Genomic DNA, 13,741 nt, shown 5'->3' on the forward strand with positions numbered 1-13,741 from the left:
CACTCCGGCTGCAGCTGCGGGTGAAATCCCCAGGGACCTGCAGAAAAGCAGACACCTAGAAAAACCTGCCAGTGGTTCAGAACCGGTGGCATGTGGCTGAGAAAGAGGGCTATTGCACCACCATTGGACCCCCACATTGGAGATGTTGTACCAACGGATCTTTCTTTTTCCGTACTAGGATGTACGATTCCTATCTGGAATCATCCACCTGCTGCTAATTGCACAGATTTTGTAGAAAGGAGAAAAATAAATGCAGGAGTAATAACTATGCTCAGTTCTACACATAAAGAAAAGCATGTAATTTCCCTCAAAGTGCATAGGAACCTTTTACATCCAGTTCTTGGCAGCATTTTGAAGACTCTCGGTTTCTGTTTGGTTTATTAAATGACTTTTTTCCCAGGTACATTCGTAGCGCACAGCTCTGGTAGCATTCACTTTCCCATAAATCTAAAGCCAATGAGGTAGACTGCTTTAAGCTCCATGTCAGCTCTTCTCTTTTCCTCTCTTCCCACTTTCCTCTACCACCTTCATTTCCCTGCCTTGATGCCCACTGCAGCTCACAGGCTGCAGCTACCAGAGCCCATTTATTTATGCTGCACCTGTGCTCAGCGCTGGTCCTTAGCACAATTTCTCACTAAAGTATTAACACTTATACCACATATAAAAACGTCAAATTTGTCATGTGCAACATCTTCAATTCAGTTGCTATTGGCCATGGGTCCCTAGAGCACAATATAAGAAAGAATATCAGGTGTTAGTCAAGTCCTTTAAAACTGTACTAGGAAGTGTTTAAATATTATAGAGCTGAAGCACAATATAAGAACCTGTATAGATTAAGCAAAGCACGGACACATATTCATCATCAGTAGTAGTATGCATTTCATCCTCCATGTACATGGCCAAGGAACTTTGTTTACTCTCACACCATCCAGGCAATGCTCATTACAGGTGGTGATGAAGTGACACACAAGTTTCTCATAGAAGTCTTGCGTGGTACTGCAATTACCTTTAATATTTTGGAGCTGGTCAAATCTTTGGGGTAAACAATGCATACTAAAACCCACTAATTGCATAATATATAGTTTAAATACATTGTAATGTAAAAATACCCTAGTTATTAGCATATCTAAATTGTGCACTTTTATAAACTCTAAGTAGATGATATGAATTTAAAATTAGGGGATTTTTTTCTGTAATAAAAGGGAAAAGACATTTAAAAGGACATAACTTTTTACTAATTTGTTTCCCTCATTCTGATTTCTCAGCTAAATAATGAACTATATTAGAAAAATGCTTTATTGCATATTTGCCCAAGAGACCTGAATAGCTCAATAGGAACTGCTTGTTATTTCACAGAATAGCCAAGTCAAGTTAATTAAATTCCAGGCTAAACTAGCTTGTCTAGGTCAACTCCAGCTGAATTTCTTCTCAGAAGAGAAAGTTCATTAACTCTACTCATTCATCAATAATTTCCTATAAATATCATTACCTACACAATGACATTATGCTGTTTCTTAAAAGCGCTATGAAGAATATGAGTGCTGAGAGTCTGCTGATAATTTAGCAACAGATAATGCATCAAGAAAATTAGCAGTCTACGCACAAGGTCCATCTGAGAGGTCCCACAGCTTGATCTGGTCCAACTCAACTCCATGCTAATTGTGAAAAAATCCTAGATAGTATCTCATAAGTTGCCTCTGTGATGCAAGTGGGCAGAGCAGAGAAAAGCCTCCCTCTGGGAGGCTGAAAGGAAATACACAGTGACTCAAGCTCTGACCTCACGAAAAGTCAGAGCAACATCATTTAGCATGGATGCTCTTCCACCCCTCTTGTTCCCCTCCTGGGAAATGATGATTATTGGGACTCATAATAATCTTTCACAAGTAGGTTAAATGCACAGCATAGGACAGTTCAAAGAATTGTGTGTCAGGATGCAAATAACTCCAAAATCATAGAATCATAGAATCATAGAATCGTTAGGGCTGGAAGGGACCTTCAAAGGTCATCTAGTCCAACCCCCCTGCAAGGAACAGGGATATCTCCAACTAGATCAGGTTGCTCAGGGCCTCATCCAACCGGGCCTTGAACGTCTCCAGGGATGGAGCATCCACCACCTCTCTGGGCAACCTGTTCCAGTGTTCTACCACTCTCATGGTAAAAAATTTTTTCCTAATATCCAACCTGAATCTACCTCCCTCTATTTTAAAACCATTACCCCTTGTCCTATCACAACAGGCCCTCCTGAACAGCCTCTCCCCATCTTTCATGTAGGCCCCCTTGAGGTACTGGAAGACCGCTATAAGTTCACCTCGGAGCCTCCTCTTCTCCAGGCTGAACAGCCCCAACTCTTTCAGCCTGTCCTCATAGGAAAGGTGCTCCAGCCCTCTTATCATCTTCGTGGCCCTCCTCTGGACCCTCTCCAACTGGTCCATGTCCTTCTTATGTTGGGGACTCCAGAACTGGACGCAATACTCCAAGTGAGGTCTCACGAGGGCAGAGTAGAAGGGGAGAATCACCTCCCTTGACCTGCTGGCCACGCTCCTCTTGATGCAGCCCAGGACGCGGTTGGCCTTCTGGGCCGCAAGAGCACATTGCCGGCTCATATTGAGCTTCTCGTCCACCAGTACTCCCAAGTCCTTCTCCTCAGGGCTGCTCACGATCCATTCACCACCCAGTCTGTATTTGTGCCTGGGATTGCCATGACCCAGATGTAGGACCTTGCACTTGGCCTGGTTAAACTTCATGAGGTTGGTACGGGCCCACCTCTCCAGCCTGTCGAGGTCTCTCTGGATGGCATCCCTCCCTTCCAGCGTGTCGACGGCACCACACAGCTTGGTGTCGTCGGCGAACTTGCTGAGGGTGCACTCCATACCACTGTCCACGTCACCGACAAAGATGTTGAAGAGGGCCGGGCCCAACACGGACCCCTGAGGGACGCCACTCGTGAGCGGTCTCCACTTGGACATCGAGCTGTTGACCACTACTCTCTGAGTACGGCCATTGAGCCAATTCCTTATCCACCGAGTGGTCCATCCATCAAACCCATGCCTCTCTAGTTTAGAGAGAAGAATGTCGTGCGGGACAGTGTCAAAAGCTTTGCAAAAGTCCAGGTAGATGACATCCATTGGTCGACCCTTGTCCACCGATGTTGTCACCCCATCATAAAAGGCCACCAAGTTGGTCAGGCACGATCTGCCTTTGGTGAAGCCATGTTGACTGTCACCCACCACCTCCTTGCTCTCCATGTGCCTTAGCATGGTTCCCAGGAGAATCTGCTCCATGACCTTGCCAGGCACAGAGGTGAGGCTGACCGGCCTGTAGTTGCCCAGGTCCTCCTTGTTCCCCTTTTTAAAAATGGAGGTTATGTTCCCTCTCTTCCAGTCATCGGGGACCTCGCCAGACCGCCACGACTTCTCAAATACAATGGCCAGTGGCTTGGCAACTTCATCCGCCAGTTCCTTCAGGACCCGCGGATGGATCTCATCAGGTCCCATGGACTTGTGCACCTTCAAGTTCCTCAGATGTTCCCGAACCTGCTCTTCAAGTACAGTGGGCGGTGGTTCATCCTCACAGTCCCTGCTAGTTCTTTCCACAGCTTGGGTGGTAAGACAAGAGGCTTTATCAGTGAAGACTGAGGCAAAAAATTCATTGAGTACCTCAGCCTTCTCTATGTCCCGGGTGACCAGAGCACCAGTATCCTTCCAGAGGGGGCCTACGTTCTCCTTGGACTTCCTTTTGTCCCCTACATACCTATAGAAGCTTTTCTTATGGCTACGTCTAAACTCCAAAATATTTCCATTCATGTCTGTGCTGGAGTAAGTCCTGACTACCAATTCCTGTAACATCCTTTCCTTTCTCCTCCTTACACCCTAGGAAGAAACCCAACTGCATTAGCCAGAGGGAGTTCATCAAGGGAGGAGACGAGAAGGTGTCCAGGACTCCAGATAATATCATAGCACAAACCCACAGCACAGTGCAGCCAATCGAGTTTAAGCCAATGTCTAAAGCTTTTTTGAATAAGGCTTCTTAAATTTGTTCAGAAGTACTGCTAAGAGGCAAAATCATTCTCTGCCTTCAAACCAACTTATTAAAAGGCAAATTTACAAAATCACAACTAGGCTAAGATAACGAAGTGTCCATTGCTGCAAACTCTCAGTTCATACAACAAGAAGTGAGTTCTTATACTCGAAATGAGGATGAACAACTTCATAAAAATAATAGTAAACTTAATTATCAGGAAGGCATTGGAGGCTTTGAGGAACTAACCCTGTGAGAGAGGGACTTCCAGCACACTGCCTTTTATTTTACCACTTCTGATTTCTGAGCAATATATTTGTATACTTCTGCATCATTACTGTGATATAAATATCTCTTGAGTCGACCTGTGAGATTATCTGCTGTGAGGACATATGTCGTTTAGTACAGCAGCTGCAAGTGTGAATGTTTTGACCAGACTTAAGCAAAAATAAAACAAAACAAAACAAAACAAAATGACACTTTGGATTTTGCCTTTATTATTTAAATTCAGGACCTGGGATGACATCCTATGTCAATGACAAAGCCCCTTTATCTTCTATTAGGAAGAATCAAAGTGTTAAATCGAAGAAATTGTGTTAAGAATAGAGCGGAAGAATAACCATGTTATCAGGAGATGGTCAACATGGGCTATACCAGGCAATACATCTCTCTAAGTCTGATGCTATGGAGTTTTTGTCTTTTCAAAGTCTAAAATTAGTAGTATCCAAGTTAAGTAATTTCTGTTAGAGAATCAGTTTCACAGATAGTTAATGGTGGCCTGAAAAATCTTTCAGGAGAAATGTGCAGCACTCTCAGCAGGAAAATGGTAAAGAATTGTGTACAAAGGCCAAATGTTTTTGGACCATATCAATGTCTTCTGATGTGCAAATCAAAAATACCATCCTTCTCATCTGACACTACTACTAACCACGTCTTTGCATGAAGTCTCCCTGAGTCAGTTTTTATAGATTTTATGTTTTTATTACTACTGTATCTTGTTGGTTCAATTCTTTTTTGTTTTCTCACACCAGAAAGAAAATTGATCAATTCTTGCAGGCTTATTAAATATAACTTCTTATATCATAATCATATGTCATTAAGGGAACAGTGTTGATTATGATTTCATTGTCTAGTCTGAGCATCTAAACATTTCTAGATAAGATCTTTAGATATTCCTATAATGTTTAAAAAGAAGTTAGTAAACTTTTGGGGTTTTTTTAATTAAAATGGGATGAGATAAGAATTAATCCTTGATTAATATACAGGTAGAATGAAGAAATGCAATTAGATGAAGTCACAGTTCTACATAACACGTTACTCTTATATGGCACCAATCATTCTTATCCAGCTGGACTGAGTTGAGATAATGAACTACTAATTAACTACTCAACTCAAGGTACCTATCCTGTCCACAAGAGGCAGGCCATTTCCTCCTGGCTGCGGAGGATGCAACAGCGTCCTTGGTTCCGCAGCCCAGGCTGGTGAGCAACAACTGGTGACCCCGACGTGATACACCCATGAGACCCTGGGAAGCCCCGACTCCCTCGCCGAGCCGAGAGCCCGAGCCTAAGGAGCCCGAGCCAAAAGAGCCGGAGCCAGCGCCGGAGCCGGGAGCTCGAGCGAGAGTCCTTTGGAAAAGAAGGTAAAGCCGCAAGCCCCGACGTGGTATTCGCGGGAGGGAAGCGTGCTGGAGTTGGATGAATGGGCCGGGTCTCTGCTCACCCATAAAGCCTTTGTGAAAACAGAAAAAATACTAAAACAAAAAGGGGGAATTATGGCACCAATCATTCTTATCCAGCTGGACTGAGTTGAGATAATGAACTACTAATTAACTACTCAACTCAAGGTACCTATCCTGTCCACAAGAGGCAGGCCATATCCTCCTGGCTGCGGAGGATGCAACAGCGTCCTTGGTGCCGCAGCCCAGGCTGGTGAGCAACACTCTTAAACTATATATTTTTCTAAAAGGAGTGTCCTCCTTTTAGCATGGATGTTTGTGTCCTCAAACATCTAATAATGGATCCTGTTCTCAGAGAGTAACCAGTTATTGACATACAATGTACATAATTTGACAAAACAGTCTAGAGAAGGTGCATGGCCAGTTAGAACAATCTTTTTCCCTCTTAGTCATGCAGTAAAATCTCAGTCTTAAACTGCTAGAAAACTTAAATGATCATATTACTTTCAATTTAATAAATTACTAGACTCATTCTTAGTAAAACTTGTCATTGATCTTCTTATTCACCTGTGTTGGTATGCTTTCATTTACTACATCCTCATTCTGAGCACTGTTCTATCGTCAACTTAATCCAAGGTCCCATGGATTTCTGGCTGATGTTCTCAAATCAGTTCCACTGAATTCAGCAGGAAAGATTGCAGAGCCAGGATATCAGAATTGAGCCACAGAAAAAATAACATTGAAATTAGCAGAACTATGGATAAAAGCAACTCCTTAGAAATTAAAATATTAAAGCTATAGTCTCAATCTGTAATCTCTCTACAGATAGTTGTAACAAATTATTTCTACAACTTGGTAACATGATATGTTATGCTATAGGATGTGTGTTCACCACGTTCCTTGAAGGGCACTATTTTTAGAAGACGATGGCACATGTTGTACAAGGACCACCCTGAGCAGCAAGCAATAGCTGGCAGCAGGTGAAGCTCATGCTTAGAAAAGCCATCTGTTCCTGTATCCTGCATCAGCACTCACCAAGCAGCATCCTTCTGACTCTGCAGGCAAGTGCGTGAGGCCCAATCCTTCACCAGCACAACTCTCCATGGAGAAGTTGTGAATGCTTTATGATATAAGATTGCTCTTCCAAACTCACCAATGTTTCATTGTTCTTTTAGTTCTCCGAAGGATGAAAATTGAAGGTTTTTTAGTTCAGGAAGAAAAAAATTGTTCATGAAAAACTGATGCAACTTCACTGAAATAAGTTAATTTACTGATATTCATATGAATTCGTTACTCAAGAAGTAGCATTCATTGAGGTTTCATTTCAAAAAGAGAGCCGCAGAATACAAATGAGGTTGTGAAAAAGGATAATGAACATTTGTGCCATCTCTGATATCAGAATGACGTAAGAGATCATACCTACATGTCAGGTCATGTCTTGGAAAGTGTGAGTTGCTGACTTGGTTTAATCTAGTATTCACCAGTAACAATTGTATACGACAGTCGTAAGCATCTTAACTGAAATGAATTACTTAAAATCAGGAATGTTTAAAGAACCCATGTTCACCAATTATGAAGATCATTCAAGACAAAAGGAGTCCTGTACATGACTAATCCTTTAAAGAAGGTATTTTTAATTAAATTTGACTCATGGACTAATTAGAAAACATGCTTATGCAATCTCTAAAAAACTATTGTGCATTCAAAGAACAAGAGCAGTAATTTGGAAGATGTTACTGCACTCTACACGGATAGCAAAGACATTGAATCCTGCTCTTGGATCAAAAATCAGAGCAACTCTGTATATGGAGAAGCAAAGTCACTGTAATAATAAGCATATCACAGAGATTAAACGTTTGTTTAAGAGACATTTGGACAATACCCTTAGTAACATGCTTTAGCTTGGTCAGCCCTGAATTGATCGGGCAGTTGGACTAGATGATTGTTCCAGGTCCCTCCCAACTGAAATAGTCTAGTTTAGTCTAGTGTATTTGGTCAGATAAATAGATGTGTTACAATCCAACAGCATTACAATCACTGGAACACAGTAAAGTTGTTGCTTCATGTTGCTCAATCATTTTGAAGCCCTGGAGCTGGTGTTATCTTTATCCATTCTTTTTCTTTACTTTTTTTCCCTGCAAAAAGAGCACAAAATCACCAAGCTTTCATTGTATTCCTGTCTCCATGCTGTATCTGAATAGTCAAGCGGGAAATCTAAGTTTATCAAGGACACTAGTCAAAGCCAACATGTAAAAGTTGGATTGTGTAACACAGGCATGAACCACAGAAAGTCGAGTCATATAGCTTTAGGGAGTGTAACATTCACAACTTGGGAAAAGAGGTCTTAGAGACATCAGTGACAGGTCTCAGAAATCATTGGATCTGAGTGCAGCTACAGCTGAAGCAAGACAACAGAACCGTGAGTTACACAAGGAAGGATACTGAGATAAAAACAGATACTATACAAAACTTTGGGACACCCCTATCTTGATTATGATGTGTAGCTCTGGTTTCTCCATCTCAAGAAAGACAAGAGTGGACTTAATGAAACTACAGCGAAGGGCATCTAAAATGATTTAGAGGATGAAGAAGCTGCCTTATGAGCAGAGACTAGAAATGCTGAAACTTCAGTTTGGCAAGGGGAAGACTGGAGAGTGATATGGTCAGGATTTGCAAAATAGTATATTCCTGAATAGTAGAACAATTTAGACTGGAAGATCTACTATACAGAAGACATCAGGAGGTCATCTTCTGACTTCAGGAGGTCATCTAGTCCTACCTCCTACTCAAAGCAAGGCAACTTTGAATTTAGAAAGTTGTAGATTAGATGAGTGTGGAATTGGCATTCACCAAGTCCAGTAATATTACGAATTATTACAAATAGGGAGAATTGAAACTGATTGGCAATAAGTTTAAATATTAAAGTTAAAGATAAAAGAGAGTGCTTTCTTAAATAGAGAGTAATGAGAATTTCTGTTAAGATGGGTTATGGAGGCTGATAATTTAAGCATGTTCAAAAAGCCATTAGACAAATTTATGGACGATAGGTGCATAGTTAGATTGCAAAAGCAATATTCAGGGATGGACCCTGTAACATCCATAATCTAAATCTGCGAGACAGAGGGGGTCCTGCAGAGAGTGGAGATGCTCACGCTCTCGTCCCAAATGGCAGCTCTAAGAGCCACTCTTGAGAACAGGATAGATGGAGCACTAGGGTCACCTTGTAGGTAATTCATTATGTTCCTTTGCTCTCTTGAACAGCTGAACAGCTCTGCCAAAGAGCTTATGCGCAAAAGAGTCAGAAATTTTTTTTGGTTTGTTTTTTTTTTTGCCTGCCATGCCCTATATATGTCTGAATCACTATTTATCCTAGAGCTTTAGAAACAGAACAGGCTCACATGGGACCATATGATCATAGGTCCATATCCTTTCCCTGCATTTTTCAGGGCACCAAAAATCGTGAGGCTGAGATGATGTAAGACTGTGTTCTCAGCTGCAGGATGTGCAATGTCTCCCTGCCTTATATAAGTTATGAAAGGACAATGGATTCATCCCAGCCTTGCTATTTCTGCTCTCATATTCTGGCAGATTCTAATCCTAAATGAAAAGTGAATGACTCCCCTGTAAAGATTGCTGTTTCCTATTATTTACAATAAAATATCTTGAAAATGAGTTTCTCAGAGGATTCAGTGAATATTTCTTAATACTGTGAGATCTGGTCATTTCCATTTACATGTATAAAATAGATCTGCCCCTTTTGGATACAACTGCCTTTTGGTTGTGCATTGACTTGCATCTCGATCGATAAGATTAAACAGCCTGTTTCTTGCCTTCTTGCAGAAAAATATCTAAAAAGCTGTGATAAATGTTCTGTGTCTCAAACCAAATATGATGTCTCTCCTAGATGTGGATAAACAATTTCCTAGGCAACTCGCAAAAATATTACATACAGAGATATTACTGAAAGCTTTTAATTTCTTTAGAACTTTCATGCTTTCTTTCTTCTAAGTAGTCAAATCTTATTTCAATTACATATGGGGGAAAAAAAAGCATTAAAGGATAAATCTTGCAGAAATTCTCAATACTGCAAAGGAATTTTTTATGTAGTTTTTTCCCAAATTGTGTTAGATGAGTTAAAGACCACAGTACTGTGTGGGTGTCAGAGAGCACCACTTAATATCTTACAAATATAATCATTAAAGTCAAAATATATATCTAATTACTAATAAAGATTTTTATGATAAGAAGCTAAGTTGAATTACTGGGTAATAGAACAGAGCTTGTGTGTTTGACTAGGGGAACTTACATCTACTGCTTAGCAATCTCTTGATGCATATCTTCAAAGGCATTTCTGGACACATATACCCTTCAGAACCCAAAATATATGGGCATTCCCTGAACATTAGGATCTCTCTTTTCCTTTTTTCCTCCTTCATTTGTTCTGCCTATCTCACTGGAGGACAGAAGCCTGTTTCCATTGTTTATGTTAGTTTGCATTTGGGTTGCCAGTGACCTACTTTCAACAGACGGAAAGGGAACAGCCCATCCTTGTCCTAGTGGTTAGTGTACTCCTCTCTGAAATAGGCATTATGCATTTAAATCCTGCAAGTACCCTATCTCAGAGAGACCTAAAATGGAGGTCTCACATTCTGGTAAGTGTTTTCTAAATCATGCTGCACAACCCCTACGTGGCTGTCATCACCTCTGACAGGTATCTGTGGAAGTTCAAGCTGTGCATCCCACTTTCAGATAAGCATCTGCTGCTGGTCCGTGCCTGAGCCTGGCAGACAGCTGGGAGCCTGGCCACAGTCCTCATCCTGCGATGTCTGTTGGCTGTTTTAGCTTCAGTACCTGCCTCAGCAGTAGTAATTCTTCTCCCAGAGCTCCTAGACATCAAGTCTGCAGACTTCGCTGCAAGGATGCCTACATCTCTTTTTGAATATAGCCTAAGGACTAGCTTAAGTTCCCCTCTGAAAGAACGGAATAACGTTAGGTTCCTAACATTTAGGTTAACAACATTAAAGACAGTGAGAAATGCAGCCATTCTGATCAATTCTTGCATGGTGATGTACATCATCAGGACAGCGAGACTGTCTATTCATTCCTTTTTTGTACAAAAGTTCCAGCCTACCAAAATAAAAGCCCCTCAGTCCAGCTAATCAGTAAGGCACAATCAACCACTTCAGTGAAAGAAAGAGGAGCCCATTTTCTGCAGGAAAACTTGCCACAGACTGAGCAAGAGGATATGCTTTCCTCAGTGCTAAGCCACCCTGCTCCAGCAAGCTTTTAACCAGCCCTGTGCTGCTGAAGGTGCCCTCTGGAATTCTGACATGGTTTAAATCCCATTTCACATGCTGCTTAGTGATAGTCTTTTTGGGTCAGCGTAATGCTGAGGGATTTTTTTCCCCTATGGTATCTGTGTTTTAAGTCCTCTTTTTATTCTTTTGGCTCAGCCTTACAAAGCCGTAGCGTGCACTTTTATAGCTGTGCAGATGTTACTTGATCTAATCTCCTCTTCTGTCTCCTACACTGCAGTTTCTGCTTTGACCAACTGTTCTTATTCAGTAATGTGTATCCTACAGCTCTGTGAAGCTCAAGCTGAACAAAACCAAAGCAGAAAGTATAAGATGGTGCAGCTGTTCAGTGAGTGATGCATCTATGGCAGTCGTCTTCTGACCCTCTTTACTATCTCCCTAAGACTTGAAGAAGAATGATAAATTTTCTCATAACTTGTTAAAATTGTCATCTGAGAACTGGTTGACATTTATTTATTTGGTTTTTTAATGTTCCAGTGGAAAAAGGGGGCATATTGTGGCCAACGCTGTCTGCAATTCCCTTTGATTTTTGTTCTCTTTGATGCCTGTCCCAACACAAAAGGTCACTCATTAAATATCAGAACTACTGAAGCTTTTTCTTCTCTCGAGATAGGCAGAAATATATGCACTTGAGGAGTCTGTAGTTTTTAACTTATCACAGATAGTTCTTCATGTAGGAGCTCTGTTTGGACTCCTGATATTTCTAGTCAGTAACTACTTATTCTGCAAACATTTCTGTGAATTGCAATGAAAGCAATTCTGGAGTTCGGTATCAACTAATGGGAGGATAGAGAGTGCTGACCTCCATTTTTAAGGACAGCTCTCAGAGACACTCCTGAGATGACCCTTATTTACTGGACTGCCTGAAAACAGCCAAGGAAGCTATGCACCAGGATTATCACCTTCCTTAGCTTTTAGCTGGTTCACATAACCGATAAAAAAAACCAAACCAAACCAAAACATAACAAAAGCAGCCTTTTCTCCTCCCTCCCGAATACCACAATTTTACTTCTCTGTAAGCACAGCCAGCTGAGGTGCCAGGGCTTTGCAGAGCACTGGCGCGCCAGCAGCCTCCCATGCTCAGCAAAGATGTGTGCTTCCAGAGGCCGTACAAACCCTCCTGAGCATCCCACCCTGTCTGTTTCTCCCACTGACTGGAGAGGGAGAGAAGACGATACAACTACACACTAGGACCCTAAGGGCCTAAAATTAAGTGAAGAGAATTCGTGCCTTAATGTTCAGAAAGATTTTTCAAAGAGCTCTTGAACTCAGCCCTAATTTGCAATTCAGGGGCTACATTCATTTGCAAACGTGTGACAGAAATTTACTTGGCAGATAATTCTACTTGAACAACCTGTATTTCATGGGAGACCTAAGGAAAGGAAAAAACTTCCTTTTGCACACGTTGTCTCCAGGAAAAATAAATTAACCTCTTTTCAAAAGAGGATTATAAAAACATAAAATGTTTATCGGTATGTAGCAAAACGAACAACATGTTTGTCGCATCAGCCACAAAAATGGTGTCGGAAATAATTCTCAAAAGTTAGCCACAGAACAGACAATGAAAGGGAACATGAAAACAAGAGTTAAGCAAGCCCAGTTGCTACTTGCATATTGCTCCCCTAAGGCCCAGTCGTTAATTAACACTAGATATGAAACAGTCTCTGCAAATATGTTCCTGCAGAATTTTAAAATTAATAATAGCTTCAGCATTGGGGCAGACTAAAGATTCTGCTTATAGAGACTTCAGATTCTTTTGAAGCCTTTCTGAATTGTCACTGGATTCTCTCTCATGACCAAGGCCAAAGGATAAACACTGGCTATTCCCCGTCTCTGCCACACTGGGTTACTGCCAGTTGGAGTGGTTGGTTTGCCTCCAAGGATGTCAATGCCCGCTGGTATAGCTTATAACACAACTAACAACAGCCCAAAGGCTGTAGTGGACTACTGCAGTGCTCAGAGGCGATGGATAACCGCTTCAACTCAGAAAGACACAGACAGAGTGTACATGAGAGACCTTGTGCCTCTGCCTGCTAGAAACTGAGAGTTCAGGGGTGGGCAGGGAGGGGCAAGAAGGAGAAGAAGTTGTTTCCTCAAACTGTCCCTTAGCTTTGCTGCAAAAGAGCACAAGAAGAGAATTCATCTCTGTAAAACAACTGGGTGACAAGAATCTTGGTTTTTGTTCAGTGAAGTGAAATTTAGGAGCCCAGAGGCAAATGAGCAAGATAACATCTGTCTTCTTCAGAAGCTTCAATTTCTTTAACCATGAAAAAGCACTCCACAACTCTTTAGCATGGGGAGCGAGGACATTCAAACCACCCAGAGCTTTGAAGGGATTTGCTGTTCTCTTTAAGCGATCAAACCAAAAATATCAAGAGAGCTATGAATTGCTAGGTCATGATTTATGACTTTTTAAAGAGAAAAAAAACAAAGTAGGACAGACTAAAAAAAAAAAAAAGTTTGAAAATAAACCTCTTCTCTGACTACTATGTCCTTGAAAGTTGTGTCTGTTTCTCCAGTCTTATTTTGAGTCCAGCAATTTTTGGAGGCTTCCTGAGCTGAAACAAATTTGACATAGTCCCTTCTGAAGCCTTTGGAAAATCCCCGTGGCCTAGCTGGCCACTCCCAGATCTTCTCAGAAGCTCCCTGGTCTCTGAGCTTCAGTCTATTTTCTCTTATGGTCTACCCCACTTTCCCACCCCATGCTGAACATCAGAAGTTATGTTAGATC

This window comes from Tauraco erythrolophus, chromosome 2, assembly GCF_009769465.1.
Source record: "Tauraco erythrolophus isolate bTauEry1 chromosome 2, bTauEry1.pri, whole genome shotgun sequence".
NCBI classification, from domain to species: Eukaryota; Metazoa; Chordata; class Aves; order Musophagiformes; family Musophagidae; genus Tauraco; species Tauraco erythrolophus.